Here is a 12,641-nt window from a genome sequence, read left to right as displayed (position 1 = left end):
GTGCATTGGACTAAGCTGGAATCTGCGAGCATTCAATAAACAGGAAAAGACAAGGCAATATGGGCTCTTGGTTAAATCAACAATAATGCATATAAGAGCCACTTCAACAATTTAATTATGGTCTTCTCCTACTGACCCCCAAAGAAAAGAAATAAAACTATTTACACGGGAAAGCTCCCAACAAGCAAAAGAAGAACGGGAAATATTTTTGGGTTTTCTTTTTAATTATTACTAGTATAGCAGAAAAATAAACTACTACTAATTTTTTTGGTTTTTCTTAAGGTTTAGTAAACACACAAGAAGAAAGCAGGAAAAAGAAATAAACTAGCATGGATATTACAGTGAAAAAGTATGAGCACCGACATCTAGCAATGAGTGTGTGTGAGCATAAATGTAATGTCGGTGAGAAATACGTACTCCCCCAAGCTTAGGCTTTTGGCCTAAGTTGGTCTATGGCCACGGCTGGCCTGGCGGATATCCATAATAATAGTTGTTGGGGTCGTACTGTGATGAGGAGGAATAGTTGGGATCATACTGTGATGAAGAAGAACACTCTGACTGCCACTGGCTGACAGTCATCTCTAGATCCCAAGAATAAACAAATTGTCGTGGAGGCTCATCTTGTGGTTCCTGTTCCGGGGCTGGTGCAGGATTCTTGTAAGCTTGGACGGCAACCCACGTAACGAGGTAGGGTCCTACAAAATTAAACAAAGAAGGAGCAGGCAGGATAATAGTCTCAGGATGATGTTTGTTAAAGAACAATTGATATTTAAGCTCTCCTGCCCTATTCTTAACAATAAAATCTTGTGCCACCATACTTTTATGATCTAGATAAACACGGGGCAGCACCTTTTCTTCCTTCTCAGCATGCCTAATACGTATGTTAAAATGTGCAGCTAGGTGTGTAGCATAGATGCCTCCAAAGATGGGACCCTTAGTACGGTTCATACTTAACCGTCTAGCAATAATACCGCCCATACCAAAAGTGTTATCACTGTATAAACCATGGTGCAGAATAATTAAATCAGGGATACTAAGGTTTCCACAGTTTCCACGTCCAATTAAACAACGACTAGCAAATATGCAAAGTAACATAAAACAGGAAAATGTATGCTAGTGATTCTTGCATCGGAAACCTTCCTAGTTTCTCCTACAGTGATAGTATCAATAGACCCAGCCACATCATCATGATGTGGTTCTTCTGTCTTGCCCTCAAAAGGGAGTAAACAAATCCGACAGAAATCATAAAGTGACATCTCTTTATGCTCATCATATAAATGAAACTCCACCGTAGGTGATGAGTTCCTAGAATGGAAATGAAAGTTTTGCACAAAAGTATTTGTGAGTAAGAGATACTGATCGCATTGGTCGTGGAGGAAAGCGGTGAGGCCTGCATTGTGAGCCAATTCATGAAAATCTTCATAGATATCGGCTGCTCTCAAGAAATCTTCAGAAGGCCATTCACACGCCCGAATCTCCGCGGTGCGCGGCAAATTATACTTAGGCTTCGCTGCCTTTTCCTTCGAGCTTTGGCTTGATGAGCCCCTCAAAAATCTCCTCACTATTTTTCTGAAATAATCTGAAATTCTTAGTAACTTCAAACAAAAGTGAACCAACTTCAATAAAACTGATAGCAACTACTCCTACAAGTGCCTAGAGCTTATATCAAGCATTAGAACTACTTGGAACCATATAAATTTGACATGCAAGCTTAAGAACATGGTCACCTATGCATCACAAATTTGCAAAGAATAAAGCACTAGAACAAAAACTAATTGGACCAATGGAGGAGTCACATACCAAGGAAAAATCTCCCCAAGCAGTCTTGTGAGAGGTGCTTTGAGCAAGGAGATCGAAAATCACAGCAAAAGTGGCTGGAACTCATGCTTGAGTTGGTTTTTCGGGTTTGTGTGAGACAGAGGAAGAAGATGGGTGCTGGGATAAGTGGAGGAGGGCCACCATGGGCCCACGAGGCAGGGGGTGCGCCCTAGAGGGGGGGCGCGCCCACCACCCTCGTGGCCAGGTGGCAGCTCCTCCCGCGGTAATTTTTGCACAATAAATCCTCAAATATTCCCGAAAAAATCATATTAAATTGGCATGTCATTCTGAGGACTTTTATTTTCGGGATATTTTTATATTGCACGGATAAGCCAGGAAACAGACTAAAAATACTATTTTTACTTTATTTAATATAAATAACAGAAAGTAAAAGTGGGGTACAGAAGTTTGTGCTTCTAGTTTCATCCATCTCATGCTCATCAAAAAGAATCCACTAACAAGGTTGATCAAGTCTTGTTAACAAACTCATTCCGATAATCATGAAATCGGAGAAATTTCGAATAACACTAAGTTACCACAACGGGGATATGCACATCCCCTATAATAAGAATATCATATTTCTTCTTGACAGTAGGAAGAGGAAATTACCTCCAAATATAATCGATGGAATTTTTCCAATGGAGTTGACACTATGAACTTGAGGTTGTTTCCTCGGAAAGTGTACCGTATGCTCATTACCATTAACATGAAAAAGTGACATTGCCTTTTTTGCAATCAATAACAGCCCCTGCAGTATTAAGAAAAGGTCTTCCAAGAATAATAGACATAATATCATCCTCGGGAATATCAAGAATAACAAAGTCCGTTAAAATAGTAACGTTTGCAACCACAACAGGCACATCCTCACAAATACTGATAGGTATGGCAGTTGATTTATCAGCCATTTGCAAAGATATTTCAGTAGGTGTCAGCTTATTCAAGTCAAGTCTACGATATAAAGAGAGAGGCATAACACTAACACCGGCTCCAAGATCACATAAAGCGGTTTTAATATAATTTCTTTTAATGGAGCAAGGTATAGTAGGTACTCCGGGGTCTCCAAGTTTCTTTGGTATTCCATCCTTAAAAGTATAATTAGCAAGCATGGTGGAAATTTCTGCTTCCGGTATCTTTCTTTTATTAGTAATGATATCCTTCATATATTTAGCATAAGGATTTGTTTTGAGCACATCAGTTAATCTCATAAGCAAAAATATAGGCCTAATCATTTCAGCAATGCGCTCAAAATCCTCGTCATCCTTTTGCTTGGATGGTTTTGGAGGAAAAGGCATGGGTTTCTGAACCCAAGGTTCCCTTTCTTTACCATGTTCCCTAGCAACAAAGTCTCTTTTATCATAACGTTGATTCTTTAATTGTGGGTTACCAAGATCAACAGCAGGTTCAATTTCTACGTCATTATCATTACTAGGTTGATCATCATCATGAACATTATCATTAATATTTTCACTAGGTTCATGTTCATTACCAGATTGTGTTTCAGCATCAGACATAGAAATATCATTTGGATTATCAGGTGGTTCAGCAATAGGTTCACTAGAACTTTGCACAGTTCTATCATTTTTCTTCTTCTTCTTTTTAGAAGAACTAGGAACATCAATATTATTTCTTTGAGAATCTTGCTCGATTCTCTTAGGGTGGCCTTCAGGATACAAAGGTTCCTGAGTCATTCTACCAGTTCTAGTAGCCACTCTAACAGCATAATCATTTTTCTTACTATTCATTTCATCAAGCACTTCTTTTTGAGTCTTAAGTACTTGTTCTACTTGAGTGGTAACCATAGAAGCATGTTTGCTAACAAGTTTAAGTTCACCTTTAATATTAGCCATATAATCACCCAAGTGTCTAATCATATAAGCATTTTCTTTTAATTGTCTACCAAAATAAGCATTGAAGTCGTCTTGCTTAAACATAAAGTTATCAAACTCATCCAAGCACTGACTAGCAATTTTAGTAGGAGGAACTTCAACTTTATCATATCTATAGAGAGAATTTACCTTTACTACCTATGTCGGGATATCGGGATCAGGAGGTTCTTATAAATAAAGAATTAAGATCATATGTTTCTTCAACAGGCGGTATATTAAGACCATGTATTTCTTCAATAGGAGGTAAATTCTTAACATCTTCAGCTTTAATACATTTTTCTTTCATAGATTTCTTTGCCTCTTGCATATCTTCGGGACTGAGAAATAGAACACCTCTCTTCTTCAAAGTTGGTTTAGGAATAGGTTCAATAATTGGAGCAGGAGTTGGCTCAGGAGGTGCCCAATTATTTTCATTTGTCAACATATTATTCAATAGAATTTCAGCTTCATCTGGTGTTCTTTCCCTGAAAAGAGAGCCAGCACAACTATCCAGGTAATCTCTAGAAGCATCGGTTAGTCCATTATAAAAGATATCAAGTATTTCAGGTTTCTTAAGAGGATGATCAGGCAAAGCATTAAGTAACTTGAGAAGCCTCCCCCAAGCTTGTGGGAGACTCTCTTCTTTAATTTGCACGAAGTTGTATATTTCTCTCAAAGCAGCTTGTTTCTTGTGAGCAGGGAAATATTTAGCAGAGAAGTAATAAATCATATCCTGGGGACTACGCACACAACCAGGATCAAGAGAATTAAACCATATCTTAGCATCACCCTTTAATGAGAACAGAAATATTTTGAGTATATAAAAGTAACGCAATCTCTCATCATTAGTGAACAGGGCAGCTATATCATTTAACTTAGTAAGATGTGCCACAACAGTTTCAGATTCATAGCCATAAAACGGATCAGATTTGACCAAAGTAATTATATCAGGATCAACAGAGAATTCATAATCCTTATCAGGAACACAAATAGGTGAAGTAGCAAAAGCAGGGTCGGGTTTCATTTTATCTCTAAGTGATTCTTTGTTCCATTTAACTAATAACCTCTTAAGCTCGTATCTATCTTTGCAAGCTAAAATAGCGGCAGAAGATTCCATATCAAAAAGATAACCCTCAGGAATAACAAGCATATTTTCATCATCACTATCATCATCATATTCAGATTCAATAATTTCTTTTTCTCTAGCCCTAGCAATTTGTTCATCAAGAAATTCACCAAGGGGCACAGTAGTATCAGGCATAGAAGCAGTTTCATCATAAGTATCATGCATAGCAGAAGTGGCATCATCAATAACATGCGACATATCAGAATGAATAGCAGAAGCAGGTGTAGGTGTCGCTAGCTTACTCATAACAGAAGGTGAATCAAGTGCAGAGCTAGATGGCAGTTCCTTACCTCCTTTCGTAGTTGAGGGATAGATCTTGGTCTTTGGATCTCTCAAGTTCTTCATAATGATAAGAAGATATAAATCCCAAGTGACTCAAAGAATAGAGCTATTCTCCCCGGCAACGGCACCAGAAATTTGTCTTGATAACCCACAAGTATAGGGGATCGCAGCAGCTTTCGAGGGTAGAGTATTCAACCCAAATTTATTGATTCGACACAAGGGGAGCCAAAGAATATTCTCAAGTATTAGCAGCTGAGTTGTCAATTCAACCACACCTGGAAACTTAGTATCTACAGCAAAGTGTTTAGTAGCAAAGTAATATGATAGTGGTGGTAGCGGCAACAAAAGTAAAGATAGCAAAAGTAATGTTTTTGGTATTTTGTAGTGATTGTAACAGTAGCAGCGGGAAAGTAAATAAGCGAGAACCAGTATATGGAAAACTCGTAGGCACCGGATCAGTGATGGATAATTATGCCGGATGTGGTTCATCATGTAACAGTCATAACATAGGGTGACACAGAACTAGCTCCAATTCATCAATGTAATGTAGGCATGTATTCCGTATATAGTAATACGTGCTTATGGAAAAGAACTTGCATGACATCTTTTGTCCTACCCTCCCGTGGCAGCGGGGTCCTACTAGAAACTAAGGGATATTAAGGCCTCCTTTTAATAGAGAACCGGAACAAAGCATTAGCACATAGTGAATACATCAACTCCTCAAACTATGGTCGTCACCGGGAGTGGTCCCGATTATTGTCACTTCAGGGTTGCCGGATCATAACACATAGTAGGTGACTATAGACTTGCAAGATAGGATCAAGAACTCACATATATTCATGAAAACATAATAGGTTCAGATCTGAAATCATGGCACTCGGGCCCTAGTGACAAGCATTAAGCATAGCAAAGTCATAGCAACATCAATCTCAGAACATAGTGGATAGTAGGGATCAAACCGTAACAAAAGTAACTCGATTACATGATAAATCTCATCCAACCCATCACCGGCCAGCAAGCCTACGATGGAATTACTCACGCACGGCGGTGAGCATCATGAAATTGGTGATGGAGGATGGTTGATGATGACGACGGCGACGAATCCCCCTCTCCGGAGCCTCGAACGGACTCCAGATCGGCCCTCCCGAGAGGTTTTAGGGCTTGGCGGCGGCTCCGTATCGTAAAACATGATAATTTCTTCTCTCTGATTTTTTTTCTCTCCGAAAGCAAATATATAGAGTTGGAGTTGGCGGCGGAGGGCATCCAGGGGGCCCACGAGGTAGGGGGGCGCGCCCCCCACCCTCGTGAGAAGGGTGTGGGCCCCCTGGTCTTCATCTTTGGCGAGGATTTTTTTATTATTTTTTCTAAGATGTTCCGTGGAGTTTCAGGTCATTCCGAGAATATTTGTTTTCTGCACATAAAACAACACCATGGCAATTCTGCTAAAAACAGCGTCAGTCCGGGTTAGTTCCATTCAAATCATACAAGCTAGAGTCCAAAACAAGGGCAAAAGTGTTTGGAAAAGTAGATACGACAGAGACATATCAATGGTCCCTCACTAAATTTCAAGGTATAAGTGTTCTCCCTGAGTATGCACCGTTGCTACAGTTCGTCGTGCCGAGACACCACGTGATGATCGGGTGTGATAAGCTCTACGTTCACATACAATGGGTGCAAGCCAGTTTTGCACATGCAGAATACTTGGGTTAAACTTGACGAGCCTAGCATATGCAGATATGGCCTCGGAACACTAAGACCGAAAGGTCGAACGTGAATCATATAGTAGATATGATCAACATAGTGATGTTCACCACTGAAAGCTACTCCATCTCACGTGATGATCGGACATGGCTTAGTTGATATGGATCACGTGATCATTTAGATGACTAGAGGGATGCCTATCTAAGTGGGAGTTCTGAAGTAATATGATTAAATTGAACTTTAATCTATCATGAACTTAATACCTGATAGTATTTTGCATGTCAATGTTGTTGTAGATCAATGGCCCGTGCTACCATTCCCTCAAATTTTAATGTGTTCCTAGAGAAAGCTAAGTTGAAAGATGATGGTAGCAACTACATGGACTGGGTCCGTAACTTGAGGATTATCCTCATTGCTGCACAGAAGAATTGCGTCCTGGAAGCACCGCTAGGTGCAAAACCCGTAGCAGGAGCAACTCCAGATGTTATGAACGTCTGGCAGAGCAAAGCTGATGACTACTCGATAGTTCAGTGTGCCATGCTGTACGGCTTAGAATCGGGACTTCAACGACGTTTTGAACATCATGGAGCATATGAGATGTTCCAGGAGTTGAAGTTAATATTTCTAGCAAATGCCCGAATTGAGAGATATGAAGTCTCCAATAAGTTCTATAGCTGCAAAATGGAGGAGAATAGTTTTGTCAGTGAACATATACTCAGAATGTCTGGGTACAACAACCACTTGACTCAACTGGGAGTTAATCTTCTTGATGATAGTGTCCTTCACAGAGTTCTTCAATCACTGCCACCAAGCTACAAAAGCTTCATGATGAACTATAATATGCAAGGGATGGATAATATAATTCCCAAGCTCTTCGCAATGCTAAAGGTTGCAGAGGTAGAAATCAAGAAGGAGCAGCGAGTGTTGATGGTTAACAAGACCACCAGTTTCAAGAAAAAGGGCAAAGGGAAGAAGGGGAACTTCAAGAAGAACGACAAGCAAGTTGTTGCTCAAGTGAAGAAGCCCAAGTCTGGACCTAAGCCTGAGACTGAGTGCTTCTACTACAAAGGGACTGCCCCAAGTATTTGGTGGATAAGAAGGATGGAAAAGTGAAAGGTATATTTGATATACATGTTATTGATTTGTACCTTACTAATGATCATAGTAGCGCCTGGGTATTTGATACTGGTTTTGTTGCTCATATTTGCAACTCGAAACAGGGGCTACGGATTAAACGAAGATTGGCTAAGGACGAGGTGACAACACACATGGGAAATGGTTCCAAAGTCGATGTGATCGGCATTGTCACGGTACCTCTACATCTACTGTCGGGATTAGTTTTAGACCTAAATAATTGTTATTTGGTGCCAGTGTTGAGCATGAACATTATATCTGGATCTCTTTTGATGCGACACGGTTATTCATTTAAATCAGAGAATAATGGTTGTTCTATTTATATGAGTAATATCTTTTATGTTCATGCACCCTTGATGAGTGGTCTATTTTTGTTGAATCTCGATAGTAGTGATACACATATTCATAATATTGAAGCCAAAATATACAAGTTTAATAATGATAGTGCAACTTATTTGTGGCACTGCCATTTAGGTCATATTGGTGTAAAGCGCATGAAGAAACTCCATGCTAATGGGCTTTTGAAATCACTTGATTATGAATCACTTGATGCTTGCGAACCATGCCTCATGGGCAAGATGACTAAGGCTCCGCTATCCGGAACAATGGAGCGAGCAACTGACTTGTTGGAAATAATAAATACTGATGTATGCGGTCCGAGGAGTGTTGAGGCTCGTAGCGGGTATCGTTATTTTCTGACCTACACAGATGATTTGAGCATATATGAGTATATCTACTTGATGAAACATAAGTCTAAAATATTTGAAAAGTTCAAAGAATTTCAGAGTGAAGTGGAAAATCATCGTAACAACAAAATAAAGTTTCTACGATCTGATCGTGGAGGCGAATATTTGAGTCATGAGTTTGGTCTTCATTAGAAACAATGCAGAATAGTTTCGCAACTCACGCCACCTGGAACACCACAACGTAATGGTGTGTCCGAATGACATAACCGCACTTTATTAGATATGGTGTAATCTATGATTTCTCTTACTGATTTACCGCTATCGTTTTGGGGTTATGCTTTAGAGACGGCTAGATTCACGTTAAATAGGGCATCATCTAAATCCATTGAGACGACACCATATGAACTATGGTTTGGCAAGAAACCCAAATTGTCATTTCTTAAAGTTTGGGGTTGCGATGCTTATGTGAAAAAGCTTCAACCTGATAAGCTCGAACCCAAATCGGAGAAATGTGTCTTCATAGGATACTCAAAGGAGACTGTTTGGTTCACCTTCTATCACAGATCCGAAGGCAAGATATTTGTTGCTAAGAATGGATCCTTTCTAGAGAAGGAGTTTCTCTCGAAAGAAGTGAGTGGGAGGAAAGTAGAACTTGATGAGGTAATTGTACCTGCTCCCTTAGTGGGAAGTAGTTCATCATAGAAAATAGTTCCAATGATTCCAACACCAATTAGTGAGGAAGCTAATGATGACGATCATGAAACTTCGGATCAAGTTACTACTGAACCTCGTAGGTCAACCAGAGTAAGATCCGCACCAGAGTGGTACGGTAATCCTATTCTGGAGGTCATGTTACTTGAACATGACAAACCTACGAACTATGAGGAAGCAATGATGAGCCTAGATTCCGCAAAATGGCTTGGGGCCATGAAATCTGAGATGGGATCCATGTATGAGAACAAAGTGTGGACTTTGGTTGACTTTCCCGATGATCAGCAAGCCATAGATAATAAATGGATCTTCAAGAAGAAGATTGACGCTCCCGGTAATGTTACTATCTACAAAGCTCGACTTGTTGCGAAAGGTTTTCGACAAGTTCAAGGAGTTGACCACGATGAGACCTTCTCACTCGTAGCGATGCTTAAGTCAGTCCGAATCATGTTAGCAATTGCCACATTTTATGATTATGAAATTTGGCAAATGGATGTCAAAACCGCATTCCTTAATGGATATCTTAAAGAAGAGTTGTATATGATGCAACCAGAAGGTTTTTTCGATCCAAATGGTGCTAACAAAGTGTGCAAGCTCCAGCGATCCATTTATGGACAGGTGCAGGCCTCTTGGACTTGGAATATATGCTTTGGTAGTGTGATCAAAGCATATGGTTTTATACATACTTTTGGAGAAGCCTGTATTTACAAGAAAGTGAGTGGGAGCTCTGTAGCATTTCTAATATTATATGTGGATGACATATTGTTGATTGGAAATAATACAGAATTTTTGGATAGCATAAAAGGATACTTGAATAAGAATTTATCAATGAAAGACCTCGGTGAAGCTGCTTATATATTGGGCATCAAGATCTATAGAGATAGATCAAGACGCTTAATTGGACTTCCACAAAGCATATACCTTGATAAAGTTTTGAAGAAGTTCAAAATGGATCAGTCAAAGAAAGGGTTCTTACCTGTGTTACAAGGTGTGAAGTTGAGTCAGACTCAACGCCCGACAATTGCAGAAGATAGAGAGAAAATAAAAGTCATTCCCTATGCCTCAGCCATAGGTTCTATCATGTATGCAATGCTATGTACCAGACCTATTGTGTGCCTTGCTATTAGTTTAGCAGGGAGGTACCAAAGTAATCCAGGAGTGGATCACTGGACAACGGTCAAGAACATCCTGAAATACCTGAAAAGGACTAAGGATATGTTTATCATTTATGGAGGTGACAAAGAGCTCGTCGTAAATGCTTACGTCGATGCAAGATTTGACACTGATCCAGATGACTCTAAGTCACAAACCAGATATGTATTTATATTGAATGGTGGAGCTGTCAGTTGGTGCAGTTCCAAGCAGAGTGTCGTGGCGGGATCTACATGTGAAGCGGAGTACATAGCTGCTTCGGAAGTAGCATATGTAGGAGTCTGGATGAAGGAGTTCATATCCGATCTAGGTGTAATACCTAGTGCATCGGGTCCAATGAAAATCTTTTGTGACAATACTGGTGCAATTTCCTTGGCAAAGGAATCCAAATTTCACAAGAGAACCAAGCACATCAAGAGACGCTTCAATTCCATATGCGATCAAGTCAAGGAGGGAGACATAGAGATTTGCAAGATTCATACGGATCTGAATGTTGCAGACCCATTGACTAAGCCTCTCTCACGAGCAAAACATGATCAGCAACAAGACTCCATGGGTGTTAGAATCATTACTATGTAATCTAGATTATTGACTCTAGTGCAAGTGGGAGACTGAAGGAAATATGCCCTAGAGGCAATAATAAAGTTGTTATTTATATTTCCTTATATCATGATAAATATTTATTATTCATGCTAGAATTGTATTAATCGGAAACTTAGTACATGTGTGAATACATAGACAAACAGAGTGTCCCTAAGTATGCCTCTACTTGACTAGCTCGTTAATCCAAGATGGTTAAGTTTCCTAACCATAGACATGTGTTGTCATTTTTTGAACGGGATCACATCATTAGAGAATGATCTGATGGACAAGACCCATCCGTTAGCTTAGCATTATGATCGTTTAGTTTCATTGCTATTGCTTTCTTCATGACTTATACATGTTCCTCTGACTATGAGATTATGCAACTCCCAAATACCAGAGGAAGACCTCGTTTGCTATCAGAGATCACAATGTAAATGGGTGATTATAAAGATGCTGTACAGGTGTCTCCGATGGTGTTTGTTGAGTTGGCATAGATCGAGAATTAGGATTTGTCACTCCGTGTATCGGAGAGGTATCTCTGGGCCCTCTCGGTAATGCACATCACTTTGAGCCTTGCAAGCAATGTGACTAATGAGTTAGTTACGGGATGATGCATTACGGAACGAGTAACGAGACTTGCTAGTGGCGAGCTTGAACTAGGTATGATGATACCGACGATCGAATCTCGGGAAAGCAACATACCAATGACAAAGGGAACAACGTATGTAGTTATGCGGGTTGGCCGACAAAGATCTTCATAGAATATGTAGGAGCCAATATGAGCATCCAGATTCCGCTATTGGTTATTGACCGGAGATGTGTCTCGGTCATGTCTACATAGTTCTCGAACCCGTAGGGTCCGCACGCTTAACGTTAGATGACGACTTGTATTATTAGTTATGTGATTTGATGAACCGAAGTTTGTTCGAGGTCCTGGATGAGATCACGGACATAACGAGGAGTCTCTAAATGGTCGAGACGTAAAGATTGATATATTGGAAGGTTATGTTTGGACATCGTAATGGTTTCGGAATGGTTCGGACATTTTCCGGAGTACCAGGGGGGGGGGGGTTAATGGGCCTTCATGGGCCCTAGTGGAAGAGAGGAGGCGGCGACCAGGTGGTGGCGCCCCCCCCCCCAAGCCCAAACCGAATTGGACTAGGGTTGGGGGGCGGCCCCCTTTCCTTCTTATCCTCCACCTCTTTCCCCTTCCCCCCTTCTTTGGAAAGGAAAGGGGGGGTGAATCCTACTTTCACCGGGAGTCCAAGTAGGACTCCCCCCCTTGGCGCGCCCCCCCTTGGGCCAGCCTCCTCTACTCCCCCCTTTATATATGTGGGAGGGGGCACCCCAAAGGGACACCAAGTCTTCTCTTAGTCGTGTGCGGTGCTCCCCTCCACAGTTACACACCTCAGTAATATCGTTGTAGTGCTTAGGCGAAGCCCTGTGCCGGTAACTTCATCATCACTGCCAACACGCCGCCGTGCTAACGAAACTCTCCCTCGTCCTCAACTGGATCAAGATCTCGAGGGACATTATCGAGCTAAACATGTGCTGAACACAGAGGTGTCATACGTTCGGTGC

The sequence above is a fragment of the Triticum aestivum genome, chromosome 4A (assembly GCF_018294505.1).
Source record: "Triticum aestivum cultivar Chinese Spring chromosome 4A, IWGSC CS RefSeq v2.1, whole genome shotgun sequence".
Classification (NCBI taxonomy): Eukaryota; Viridiplantae; Streptophyta; class Magnoliopsida; order Poales; family Poaceae; genus Triticum; species Triticum aestivum.
The sequence above is the reverse complement of the archived record's forward strand: the minus strand, read 5'-3'. Positions refer to the sequence as shown.